This window comes from Chroicocephalus ridibundus, chromosome 9 (assembly GCF_963924245.1).
Source record: "Chroicocephalus ridibundus chromosome 9, bChrRid1.1, whole genome shotgun sequence".
In the NCBI taxonomy this organism is placed as follows: Eukaryota; Metazoa; Chordata; class Aves; order Charadriiformes; family Laridae; genus Chroicocephalus; species Chroicocephalus ridibundus.
The window spans coordinates 33527832-33542038 of NC_086292.1; the positions used below are offsets into that span (position 1 = coordinate 33527832).

Below are 14207 nucleotides of genomic sequence, written 5' to 3' on the forward strand. Positions count from 1 at the left end.
AGTCTTTGCTCTTGAAAACAAACTCTTGTTTCTAGTCCCTCTGGCCGCAGTTGTGTCTCTCCCAGAAGCAAACAGTAGTCGTATAATTGGCAGAGTAGATGAAGTAGAACATCTACTCTGTAGTAGGGCTAAAATACTGTAATCTGCCAGAGCTATTCTTGCCCACGTGCTACCTGGTTTAGCAATTAGTCACTTACGTACTTTATTAGATCACGGCCAGAGTAGTGCAGCAATTGCTTCCTGCTAGGTTGTCTACCAGTGCCAAACAGGCTTCGCTCTAGTTTCTGAAGCACAGGTACAGGTCTGCCTCATACCAGACCACAGCATGACTCAGCAGGGACTGGAGGAATTCTCTCTAGGTTAAATCTGTGTTTTCCAAACCCATTTATTTACTACAAGTGAGACCTCGATCTCTTGGAGGGAGCATAGTAACACAGCCTTTCTTTGCCTGTGAGAAATCTTTAACATACAGCTGTATACAGCTGTTGTTTTACAACTGAGATCAGCTGTGGTGCCCACAAGGCATCTGAAACTGCTTGGGAGTGCTATGCTGTGGCAATTGCCTGGTAAGAATACAGGGAAAAGTAAGTTTTCTGTAGTAGATCTTTGCTTAGAGCCTGTAGCTACACATGAGCTTGGGAATGGAATAGTGGTTTTGGTGCAATGAATAGCACACTCAACACATCATCTTTTACTGGTTCTGCTGGGTTCAAGTGTAATCGAGCCCAAAATGTTGCCAAGAAAAAACAACCTGTTTTGCTGTGCTTTAAAGCAAATGGGTTCACCTGGTTGGGTCAGTTCCAGCACAAGAATAATAGTTTTGGGGTTTTTTTTTAAAGCATAAAACTCAATGTTGCAATGAACTGTTGCCAGTGGCTATCCAGTTCTAAGGTTTAGAGCTCCTGCTGGACACTTTATTGCACTGTTCAATAAAAATGCCCTTAGGGATTTTAGGTCCGGTACACTTAATAGAAAGCAGGAACAGAAAGACAAATCCAATTTTTCCTGCAGATGCTGACTCAGAAGTTATCAAGATCCTCCTCATATGTGCTTGTCTGTGGTTTGTTTTTCACAGTGCCAGTTTATCACTGCTACTGGCATGGTTTCAAAGGTCAGACTTTTGGGCAAATCATAGAATGGTTAAAGTGAGAAGGGACTTCGAAGATCATCTAGTTCCAACCCCCCTGCCCTGGGCAGGGACACCTCCCACCAGACCAGGCTGCTCAAAGCCCCGTCCAGCCTGGCCTTGAACACCTCCAGGGATGGGGCACCCACAGCTTCTCTGGGCAACCTGTGCCAGTGTCTCACCACCCTCATGGTCAAGAATTTCTTCCTCATATCTAATCTAAATCCACCCTCTTTCAGTTTAAAACTGTTGCCCCTTGTCCTGTCACTCTACTCCTGGATCAAGAGTCCCTCCCCATCTTTCCTGTAGGCCCTGGTACTGGGAGGCCGTAAAGTTTTTCCAGAGCCTTCTCTTCTCCAGGCTGAACGCCCCCAACTCTCAGCCTGTCCTCACAGCAGAGGGGCTCCAGCTCTCGCATCATTTCCATGGCCTCCTCTGGCCCCGCTCCAATAGGCCCATGTCCTTCTGATGTTGGGGACCCCAGAGCTGGAGGCAGCACTGCAGGGGGGTGTCACCAGAGCGGAGCAGAGGGGCAGAATTCCCCCCTCGCCCTGCTGGCCAAGCTGCTGGGGATGCAGCCCAGATGTGGTTGGCTTTCTGGGCTGTGAGGGCACACTGCCGGCTCACGTCGAGCTTCTCATCCACCAGCACCCCCAGGTCCTTCTCCTCGGGGCTGCTCTCCATCCATTCTCCGCCCTGCCTGCAGTTATTCGTGGGATTGCCCCGACTGGCCGGGATCGCGCGTTATCTTCTCTTAGCGAGTGTTTTGGCTAGAAGCAGCTGGTCTTTCATCTTCTCCGTGCCGTTATTGCCGTGGGTGGGCGGGCGCGGGGTGGGGAGCGCAGGTGCCGGTAGGCGCGGTAGCACCTGCGCTGCCTCCCGCCATTACCGCCCGCCTCCCTCAGGCGGCGGCCCACCTCCACCTCGCCGGCTCGCTCGGGCCCGGGGGGCTGGACGGCCGCCGGCGGGCGGGCGGGCGGCAGGGAGGCCGGGCCCGGGCGGGGGGCGGCCGCCAGGTGGCAGCAGGCGAGGTCCCGCCGTTGCGCGGGAGGCGAGGGGAGAGGCTGTTCCCTCAGCCCCGCCGCCGCCGCCGGGAACCTGCCTCGCCTCCTGCGGGGTGACCTGCGGCCGCGCTCCGGCATTCCCGGCGGAGGGGCCGCCGCCTCCCATGTGGGTGTCAGCCCTCTTCCCTCTCCGCCGCACGGAGAGACACCTCGTCGCGGGGCGAGCGGACGGGACGAACGCCGGCGCGGTGAGGCCAGGCCTGGCCGCCCCCGCGGTGGCAGCGCCCTGAGGGAGGGAGGGAGCCCCGCGCCAGGTGGGCGGCGAGGGGCCGGGCGGGCTGGGCGACCCGCCGGGGGGAGCGGGGAGAGCGCGGGAGGCGGCGGCCGGGGGTGCGGGCAGTGCCCCGGGGCGGCCGGAGCTGCGGGGCCGCGGCTGGGGGTGCGTCGGCGGCCGCGGCCCGAGGAGCCTTCGCTGTCCTGGCTGCGGGAGAGGCTCCCGGTCCGCCCCGCGGGGCTCCTGCGCCGCGTGCTTTTGGCTGGTTCTGGCTGTGAGAGGAGCCATTTCGAAGCCGCTCTCCCTGCGCGCTCGGTTTCCAGGGGCTGCATCCAGAGGGTGTGCGAGGAGCTGCGTCGCCTTCCTTGCCCGGGTGTCCCAGCAGGAGCCGTAACCGCACGTAGCCCCAGCCCGGTCCAGCAGCGCGCATGAGGGAGTGAAAGAGGTGAGTAACTGCTCGCGGAGAACGCGTGTCGCGGCTGGGCTTGTTTGGGGCCAGCGCCGCTGGTCTGTGGAAGCGCAGCGCGCAGAGTGTGAGCTGGGCTCGGCGTTTGGCATTTCTCTTCACGCTCTCCCGCTTCTGGCTTTGTTACGCTCTCCCCTGCCCTTCAATTCTAGCGGCACTCGAGCTGTTCCTGCTCGGCTGTCAGGCTGCAGGGGTGCACGCCGCAGCAGAGGGGAGCCTCGGTATTCCTCTTCTCCCCCAGCTATGGCTTTACATTTTTTCAACTGTCAGTGTGCCCGCGCTCGTGTGTTTAATATCCCTCGGCACACTTGCCGTTAATTCGTCCAAATATTTGTTGGTTTTTTTTTTTTTTTTCGTGCTAGAAGCATGAACGGTTTAGAAAACCTGGCAGCAGTGGGTTCCACAGGTGTGGAGCGTTGTGGGGAAAACCGACTTCCTTCTGCTTCTTTTAAATCTACTGCCTGGTGCTGTTCAGTCCTTATAAAATGAATGAAACTTGTTCTCTCTTCACTATCTTTGTGCTATTTCAGGACTGTGTTCTTTTATCTACCTCAATTATCCCTTATTCCAAGCTAAAGAATTCTCAGCTTTTTAGACACTTCTTGCATGTTAGTTCTTCTGTATCTCTCGGCAGTGTCATCACCTTTTTCTGTATTTTTTTATTCTTTTATATTTTTTTTAATCAAGGGATCAGCAAAACTAAGAGTTATATTTAAGATTTCAGTACGGAATGGGTTATGTAGCAGCATGATGCTCTCTGCTAGCGGATTTAAGTCAGGGCATTGATGAGCTGAATAGCCAACAAAAGTAATAGTAAAAATAAAAAAATATTTGTAGCTCACTGTGTGGTCACCTGTTGATGAATCAGTGTGGTTTATATTTATAATCAGAAACCACTATCTAAGTAACTAGTTGTTACTAGCTTAATACAAGTCTATAATGCCATGGATGAAATAGTCGCCTAATGGGCTCTTAATGTTCTGTCAGTCTGCTCTGCGTGTTTCTCCTGTCTGCAGTGGCAAGAGCAGGAACTGAAAATAGCCCAAATTTGTCTGAGTGTAGTGCTGTTTGTGGAACTGCCAATGCACTCCTACCAACTTGATCTATCAAGCTGTGGCTTGCCAACTCTGACTTCTTTCTGGCATAAAATTAGTAGTAAGCTACTGGTTGATGTGATTTCCACCCATTCAGTACCATCAGGGGTTTAAAATGAAACTTGATACTGCTGAAATTCCTTAGACAGCTGTAATTCTTGATGCTTTCTTTTCCATCACCTCTCTCCCAGGGAATCTAGTGGGACAATGGAGTTAAGTAGACTGGGAGGAGAGACTGCCTTTCAAGGAGGAAAGTGCTGTAAAATGAGAATTTTTAGCAAAGTTAGAAATAGGAGGTGAGCTGCTTTGGGTTATCATATAGAAGCCTTCAGAATGAGTGTAGGTAGGAAACATGGATTATTTGTCATAATTGTGCCCTGTACGTAGCTTGTCAGGTTTTATTTTGGAGCAGGGCTAATCCCGGGTCTTGCTGATGATGAGTCTAATCTGAAACAGCTCCATTGGAATTAAAGTAGCAGCTTCCGATTCCTCACTCTCACTCACAGAAGCACTTGGGGGTGTTGCACGGTGCAAGATTTCTGTCTTTTCACACCTCATACAAGGGGTTCATTCAGAGCTCCAGCAGATTTAATTGCAGAAAATTAATAGGTTGCTGGTAGGCAGTGATGAGTTTTATGATCCCAGTATGAAACCTTTGCTTTTGCTGTAGAACAAAGTGGATAACTGTGGTAGGCAAACATGCATTAAACGAAGCCTGAAAGCAAACCAAAAATGAACAGAATCTTCTTGAAGACTTAGAATGGCCTGAGTGTGTGGTTCTGTGCAGGCAACGGCAGCAGAAAAGCTGGTTTTCCACATAGTAGTCTCAATTCTCTGTGATGTGACATGGGCTTTGAGTTGTTCTGTTAGAGAAAATTAAGGTTTGGTGGTTAAGCACTTAAAAACCCAGGAAACTCCAGCGTCAACCATGCACGAGCAATTTTGACTGTGTCCCCTATAGTGTTGTGTTATCATAACAGGCTTCGGTTTTAGAAGGTTGTTATTTATTTTGCAAGTTGGAAAAAAGTAAGAGCAGAAAACTTACTGTGTACCAGACCAACTTCTTAAATAGTTTGGACCTTGATAGTATCACTTCTATCACTGTAGACAGGCTAAGCATTTTTGTAGCTTTTAATTGTGAAACACTTCCCGTGGTCATAGTGCTAGCTGGAGAACTTATTCTATGGAAAGTCTTGTTCCCTTAAGTAGGTGCATACACAGTTCAGTTATTAGTTCTTTTGTTTTCAGAAAGCAGGTTAACCCAATATAAATGTAGTTTGGAGGATCAATCAGGTAATTGTGAAGCTAATTCAGCTGTAAAATTATGTGGTTTAAATATGTGATCAATGGACATGATTTCATTGTTGATCTACAGTAGATTAAGTAAAAGTGCATTGTGTGTTTCGTGTTCAATTAACTTCTCTTGCATTCAGGATAGCACATTACATTAGAAAGTTCCGTTTACGTGTGTTAGAATGCGTGGTCTAGTACTTCATTTAGAAGATTAATTAGGGAGATGTTAAGCAGATATAAATACAAGAGACTGATTAACAGAGTGATCTGATGGGCACTGAATTTGGCCTCATATCTCACTCTGTATAAGGGGAGCATATCTGAAACTATGTTGCCTGATTATTTTTTTACTTTGTTCTTTGTGTTAGTTGACAATAACAGATACAAATTCTGTAATTTAAAACAACTTGGTTCTCTTCCTGGAATGTTCTGTCCCACCCACTTTTCTCTTGGGGACTCATGAGTGTCATGTCACACATCAAATTTGTGTAGCTTCTCCCTGCAGGGTTATGGCATTCCCAGAGATGGGTCAGTGTTCATAATTTTGGCTGCTGTTAAACAATGAGCACTTGTCAACACCATGTATAGATGTCCGTTACATATTTTTTTTAAAAGGTAGTGCCAAGTGTTAAATGTGGGGCTTCTTGGCAGGAACTGTTCTTGCACTTGAAATATTCAGATATTGATATGATCTCAGTATGATCCTTGTGAGAGAAAGTAGCCTTATCTCTTGGTTAGGTGATATATGTGCGAGTTGCTGGAATGTGGGCTTCTGTTTCCAGCACTGCCATTGACCTGCTGTGTGCTGCTGATCAAGTCTTATTGCCATCTTGCTCCACTTCCTTTATCTCTGAACAAGGTATGATAATTACAGGATATTGGCCAACTGTTAACTTTCCTGAAGATAATTTGCATGCAAAGTGCTGTATGCTTTAAAAAAAAAAAAAAAAAAAAGCGCTGGAATGAAAGTATCTATTGTATATGAACAAAATCAAATTCTGTAGTATGTGCCTCATAGGTTTATTACTGTGTTTCTTCAAAGCACAGCTTAAGGACTTGCTTGTTGGCTATTTCACATCAGTCCCGTGCTGCTGCTACTTGGCATCCCACTTCAGTATTTATTTTGGTCCTGGTTTTGGAATTTCCCTTCACAGGAAGATTCCATATTCCTTATATGGAAAAATTTATTTTAAAAAAATGACTTTTTTCCATTGGTTCTGTAGATTCTTTCCTCAGTAAGTGCAAGAGCTGCTATCTCTATTCTTTAAAGCTCTGATCTAAGGGCCAATACAGTCAAGGAAAAGGTTATCAGTAACTTCAGTGGCTTTTGGATCAAGGCGTTCCCATGTGATGTGCCCTTGTCATTGGAAAGAATAGCCTCTGGTGTCAGCCATGAAATCTTAGTGGCGTTTTAAACCATCGTTTCAGTATTTCTTTAAAACCTATCTGTTGGTATGCTTGCATTCACATGTAAGGAACTGCTTCTGTGTATCTTTTGGTTTTTAAAACAGGCAGCGCTCTTTATTTTTCCAGTGGGACTAGTGCTGTATCTGAACTGTGGTAAAAGCTCATTCTCTGCTGGTAGAATGACTTGACAGAACATGTGAATGCAACTGTTCTCAGGCATTGGCTCATAGTCCGTGTTTGCATTAATCAGTTGGTGTTAAACATGAAAATTTTCAAGTGCTGATATGGCTGTGATTTGGGAGTTCAGCCCCGCCTAAGGTGTGGAGCCCTCCTTTCCTCAAACATTTTTCCCTATCATCATTTCAGCGCAACTGCCTGTGATCAGACATCAAAACTAAATTCTGTTTCACCAGGAATGAGGAATGCCCTATAACATAAGAATTGTGAGTTTTAATGAATAAAATTGACAAGTTATAATATATTTATAAAAGGAGCAGGGAAGGATGCTTTATCAGCACAGATATATTTAATGTCTTCATCTGATTTGTGGAAAGAAATGGCTATGCTTCAGAAATCTGGAAATAAATTTTACTGATTGGGTGGTGACATTTAGTAGAGGCACAGAAGCTACGTTTGTGGTTCAATGGCAGTTCGTTAGAGTGTAGTACTACTTCATGGAGCATTTAGGAATCAGGAGGTAAGTCTGCCCCAGAGTCATTAGATTGGTTTACAATTCCTGAAATGCTAAAATGAATATATCTGATCTCATGTTTTTGGAGCCCTTGGAGTTTACAGTCTTTTCTTTCACAGTACAAGATCTAGTAACTTTTTCTTTTAATAGGAGTTATGCTTGTTGTATAGTCAGTTCCTGGAACTGGGGCCTTTGGGAGACTCTGTGGGTACCAAAAAAAAGATATTTAAATTACAGGACTTGCTAGATAAAATTCAACCCTTTGCATAGGATCCCTTCTTTTAAGACTGCTATAAACTCTCAAGTTGTAGCTACGTGCCATTAAATGTAGAGAGAAATACAGTTCTTCAGAAAGCTACTTTTTTTTCCTGCGTTTTTGTTGATTTTGCTTTGCTTACTTGATAGTGCTTTTTTCCTAAACCTAAACTTCTTAAAATACACAATAAATAAGAGAAGAATATTTCCTTTTTGTTAAATTCAAGGGACAACTGTTGTGGCCACAGAAGTTTCAACTTCTGAACTTTCTTTATCTGTGTATGAAGGTTTCATTGATGACTTCTTGTAGACGAATGAAGTTTAGCAGGGAAACTTGGTAGTAAGCAGAACCTTTCCAAATTTGTCTCTGTCAATGTAGAAGCAGCGTTGACGAACACCTTGGACCTTGCTTGCCCAAGAGGTGGGGCAAGGTTTGTCCTTTGTGACTGCATGGCCTAGCGAGATAAAAGAACTGGAGGAGAAGGCTGCCCTGGGTTAAATGTTTGTTGTGAAGCTAAGGATACTGTCCATACGTTGTGTAGAAGTACTGGGGTTTCCTGCTCGTTGACTTCTATGTGATACCCAAGTTGGAATGTGTTTTCTCTGCTATTTTTTTGGGAAGAGGATGGATTAAAAGCCCTTTTTAAAAGCCCTTCTTTAGGAAGGCTGCATTTTGGTGAAAAACACTTGTTGTGCCTGGCCTTGCTGGATCTGCACTTGGGTGTGTGTGAGCATGGAATACTACTCCTCCAGGAGAAAAACGTCACTTAGATACTTGAATATCCTATGACTAAAATCTGTAATCCCGAATCAAGTGGATTCCCCTGATACTCCATTTGGATTAGCTGGACAGAACTGCATGGGAGGACAAACCTATCTCTAAGTGGCAAATTCAGCGAAACTGTTGACAATAGAGTAAATGTTGACTTGGAAAGTTTTCAGATGTCCTGGATTTCTTTCCATGGTAAAGGTGATTGCTGTAGTCCTGGCTTGGTAAATCAGGCTGCTGTTGGTTGTATATTATACTTGTATTTTTGTTTGGTTATTTTTATCTAAAACATGTAGTTTCTACGAAAGTAAAAAGAAGAAATTATTTTGCTTATCAGATTGGCAGAGAGAAGCAAGAGCCTGTCCAATCCCACCCTGTATAATTGCAATAAAAATGACATCCCATGACACAAGCTGCCCAAAAGGATGATAAATTATATGGAATGGATGCAATTACTTAATCTGGCAGCAATGAGAGCTCTGTCTCATTTTCCTGTAGTTCCATGGAGCTACGTTCACTGTGGAAGTGAGTGACGAACAGTGGGCAAACCTCTTTGCAGATCTTCAGGGTCTGCATGTGGAATTTAAGCACTTAACTAGAACAGTGTAAGACTAAGGATTTAAAAGAATAGAGTGTGTTAACCATTAACTGTTAGTATTGTTCAGCTTTGATGGCCCAGGAAATACTGTTCATGTGTTGAAACATGGGGGTTAAGGCAGGATGTCAGTTTTGATTTTTTTGTAGTGATAAGCAGCCATTAAAGATGTAATTTCCTACATTCCTTTACTTCTTCAGACATAGCTTGTACTTGTTAATATATATTGCACATCAAAAAGACTATTATCTTTTTTGTCATTCTTTTTTTTTCCCCTCACAGTTCAGAGGACTGCTCGCATTGGCACTGATGAGTTTGGAGTACTTTTCATGCTTCTCATGGGAATGTTTACAATTTTGCAGGATCAGGTTCGAATTTATTACTTAGGCACTGACAATGCTGCTGTAATTAATCAGTTGTCATAAAGCTGTCCCTCCTGCCTGTATATGTTTCTGGCCAAATTCATCACACCAGGGCTGAATGCAGAGTGATGGCTTGTGAGCATGTTTAAAATTTAAATAATGATAATTAATAACTATTTTAAACAAGAAAAAAACCCCTATGCAGTTTTGAATTACGAGGGCATGAAAGGACTAAAATGTCTTTGCCGCTTTCATACTGTTAGAATTGAACAGAAACTGATCTGACTGCTTTTGAACCCTGCTGCTTGTGATTAAGTTGTGATTGTTTCTACTGCTTTGAAATGGAAGAGGGGGAGAAACTGTTTCCAAATGTATCTTGCTGGCAATTGTGGGTTCAGAAAGGTAGGGTTGGTTTGGTTCTGCTTTTTGTTTTGACACTTTCCTAAAGTTATGTTAGAAGGGCTTTTCAAAATTCCTGTTTACTCAGACCATAGAGATTTAAGCTTAACCAGGAAAGACAGTGTCAAGCAGTGACTGAAGAGCAATTACATTTGAGTTGTATTCCTTTCAGCAAGTCTTCACCTATCTCCAACAGTGAGTACTCAGTAGAAGATTGCAAGTCACTGTATAAAACCCTACTTTTCTGACTTTAAGCAGTATACGCAACAGCAGTAGACTCTAATTTAAAAAAAAATAAACATACAAAACTTGGTCCCCCTTTTTTTTTTAAAGATCACCAGTGATCTTGCATGCTCTGCCTGTGGCATAGGGGCTGTTTAAAGCAGCAACTGAAGTCTAAAGGGTTGGAGGAGCAACTCTGTTTTCTCTGCCAGCGCTTTGTAATTGTCTGTTCTTGTTGTCTTGCAAATACAAGTAGTCTCTCATTCACATTTTAAGTCCCCATTTTTCAGTTTGTAGACACATGGATATTTTGCCTAAAGCACTAAGTGATGTCAGGTGAAGGTCAGTGCACTGTAATAACCTGCCCTCGAGCACAAATAAGTTCAGGCTCTACTGCCAAGAGATGACCTTTGATTTCTTTTTACCTTATGCAATAAGGGCCCTATTCAGAATTCTTCACTATCGCTTTACTTAGGCCAAGTCCCAGCCACTTGAATAGGTTTGCTTGAGGTCACAAAAGTTTCCTAAGCATGGTATGATGATGGCAGAGGTTTCTGCATTGGAGATGATTTTGATAAACCAAACTAGGTTCATCATTTATTGTGGTCAGAAAATAAGAGTAAATGGTGAGAGTGGATTTTATTCTGACTTGTGTTGCCACCAATTCTGAAACTACTATTAAGCACTGTTTCTAAGCTACATCTGATCAACAGACATAGTGAACAAAGATGCTTATGCATTAAAACATTCGTTATATATAGGGAGAAAATAATACTTTAACCTGAAGTCATAATTGCTTTTAGATACAGCCAGAAGGCTGTATATGCCATCAGTGAGTAGACCTGTATTGTCGTAGACACACTTTTCTGCTCTTGGTATTCTCCTAGTCCAGGTATGTCATTGAGCTGTGAGGTGCAGGGTCCCTCAAAACTAAGTGTAATAATTTTGCCCAAACTGCTGTGTTGCAAGATGGGATTGCGAATGGGCTAGCTTATCCTGAACAAAGTAGTGTATGGCTGAATGGGGAGGCAGGATACAGTCACCTTTTGACTACGCTGTGACTAACTGTACTGCTGGTTTCCACGGTGTTATTAAAAAGGGGATTTCCATTAAGCCGCCTTTGTTTGCAAGCCTGTGCAGGAGTTGTAGAGAAGTACAGTATTTCTTACATTTTTTTCTCTTCAACCCTTCTAGCTTTTTGCAGATATGAGAATGGGTACCCGTGTGTATCAGCTCCAGTGAATGACTTCGCAAGTAGCAAAATCGTTTTGGTTCTTTCAAGGTCAGATCGTACAGTCAAGCCTTAGACCTACTGTCAGGCAAACCTCTCCTGAAAGCAGTAGCACTTCTAGGCCGAGAAAAACTCAAGACTAGAACCTGACCTGGAAAGTGTGACTGGCAGTGAAAAAGGAATACAGTCGTCTTGACTTATTAGTTTAGTTTTTTTGCATAATGCTGTTAGCAAGGGTGACAAGGGTTGTCGGTGATTCTGTGAGGTTAGTATCTTTTATCTGTCAACCATAAACTCATTCTTCACAGGCCACTGGACGGCATCTGCCAAACTGTGTATTTCCTAATAGGGAGATTTTAATCTGCAGCGAGTGAAATGTTTCAACTTTGCTGCTCAGTGATTGATAGCCTGAGATTCCTTGAATGTATGATTATCTTTGTGTTTTTGTGTCAAGGAATGGCATCTCCTCTAGGAGTGTAACAGTTTACACAGTTTACATTAAATGGACTGAAATACTAACTGTCATCTAGACCACCAGAGCACAAGAGGCATAGCAGCAAGACAAGATTTGTAGGATGTCTAAAATCCCTTTCAGACTGGCAGGATGAGAACAAACCGCTCCCACTCCCCACCCTTAAAGGGTCTTGCAGTTCAGTTTTAAAATGCAGGAGGCTGAAGGGTTCACCTCATGGAGGTACGACGGATACAAGCGTTAGGATATTTCTGGAAGTCTGAACCAAACCTGAACTGAATAAGGACTTCAAGAAAATGATATTCAGTGACTTCAGTCTCAAGGAGTAGAATTGAGATCATAAATTGTTTTGGGATTTCTCAACGTATGAATTTTACATTTCTGCTGCTGCCACTAATCATACTGAATCTTCATTTCTCTTTCTTAAAAAGACGCAATGATACTGTTGCTTGTCATCCTTACTAATTAAAGCTGGGTAACATAGCGTTTTCCTTTGTTAACATCTTCTTCCCTTAAAGAAGAGATGCACAGAGATGAAACAGTTCTTCAGTGAGTTATACCTGTATCTATTTGCCTACAAAATTTAATATTTGCAAAAGATTTACAAGGCAACTTATTGTCATTCTTCCAGTTGGCTGTCAGAGATCCATTGATAATTTATTTTTTTCATGTTGGGATTAAGTTCCCTAGTATTCCGTTTCAAAATTACGAAAGAAATGCTTAATTTCACAGTGCTCTTGCAAGACCTCTCATTAGAGCTATTATTCGTCATTATGTAGGAACATAAAAGAAAACAATAAATCTTCAAATTCCATTGTTGCGTTTCCATACCAGGATGTGTGGAGCCTCACATCAGAGAGGATTTTAATGAGAAAAAAGTCAGAATCTCATCATTCTTATAGTATTATTTAATAACAAAGTAATTTAATAATCTTAATTGCAAGTTGTTTCAGGAGCAAGGTGCATAAGCTGTATGCTGAGCTGTGTTTCTGCCCATGATCTGCAGTTGTTATCTGTACTGCCTCTTAAAAATAAAGCACCCAAGTTTTGCTATTAGGTATATGAAATTTCCTTCAGAACAGACCAGAACAGTTGATTTGTTACTGTTTATTCAGCAAAGGTGTGTTTAGGATTTATCTGAATGCCACAGTATCACAGCACTGGTTTTTTTTGGACATATGTCACTTATTTTTCAGCGGTACCTAAAGCATATCCCCGTGTGGTTTTCTGAGAAGCTTCTACACCCTTGCATCTGGCCACTAGCCAGTTGAAAGCCTATCTTGCTCTCATATACTGCGCCTATTTAGGATGTGTTTATTGCCCAAATTCTCCCCAAATCTTAGAGGACACACTATTGTTTGAATCTTTGAACTTTTAAGAAGATGGTACACCTCTGCCTCCCCCATACTCCAGTACAGTACAGTCCCTTAGAGTCATTGCCCAGTTTTTAATGACAGCTGGGTTGCAGCAATACTGTTACCTGAGCAGTGCTGTTCACTTCGGTTCAAGTGGAGCTCAATTCAGGTGGGAATTGCATGAAGGAAAAAAGAAATATCTTCTTTTTGACAGAATAAAGTAGCTGGGTTTGCTGATTGCAGGAGAGGACCGAGGGGAAGAGGACTTTCATCATGCTTAATGTGTATTACGAAAGCCCTGGTCACTTTTTTTGGACATTGGTTCGTACAAAAGGTACGTCAGTAGATAGTCAGTAGGTAGTCGCTGTTGTTTTTCCCTCTGGTTACGGCAGTATTGAAATGCACGTTAAGACACTTGCCCTTGAAAACTTGTGTAGAAAAGGATTGGGCGAGTTCTTGTGGGATTCATGTTCTCATTAATCTCCATTAGAGAGAGTTCAGGAAGCCAGTGGTGTAGCTGTTGGACTACCAAGACCTCCTTACTTTGCTGCTGGAATGCTTGGGAGGGGGATACTTGCTTGGCTGTAGCCTGGCATATACATTTTTAAACGTATTTTCTTTGTAAGTAGATGGGCTAATAATCTGACGCTGAATTGCCTTGCTTTTACCTGTACTAAGAAACAGTTGGGGTTTTTTGTTTGTTTGTTTTTTAATTGTTCTCCTATGTCAAAGTCACCTTCAAGTCTTGAGGGAACACCAGCCTTTCTTTAGAATGCTTAACCCAAACCAGAGAACTACATAACAGGCAGAGAAATCTCTGAAGTTCCCTGGGAATTATTTTTATCCCATTTATAGTTCTGTACACAGAGAATAAAACTACAGAAGCCCTTGGAGTCACTGTAGCCAAAGTTTGGAATTGAGCCCCAAGGATCTTAACGTTAATTTCAATGGATGCCTGTGTTATATTTATAGATATGTGTTCCAGTTAGTATCTGTTCTGCTGCATAGGGTTTTACTTTAGAAAATTAAGCATCTCTGACAATAGTGGATATGAATAGCTACCCAGAAGAGAAATATTTAGGCAGTCTTGACAAGACTTTTTTCCCTCTGGTTAACTTGGATGATCTGTGGTGATCTCTTCCGAGGAGTAAGAAGGCTTCCATTAGAGGTTGGCTAACAAGTTTCAAAAGTG

At 43.4% G+C, this 14207-nt stretch overlaps 1 protein-coding gene across 2 annotated transcripts in view; it reads left to right on the forward strand.

Annotated features, from left to right (window-relative positions):
* Nucleotides 1–2183: 2183 nt before the first annotated feature.
* The window catches only part of THSD4 (thrombospondin type 1 domain containing 4), a 302859-nt gene continuing 290835 nt past the window's right edge, over nucleotides 2184–14207 (forward strand). Inside the window, exons 1-2 of one of the 2 annotated variants that reach the window (XM_063346574.1) lie at nucleotides 2184–2444; nucleotides 2728–2849. The gene's annotated coding sequence lies outside the window, so the exon portion shown is untranslated. The remainder of the gene's footprint in view (nucleotides 2445–2727; nucleotides 2850–14207) is intronic. The other variant, XM_063346575.1, reaches the window with a different exon arrangement.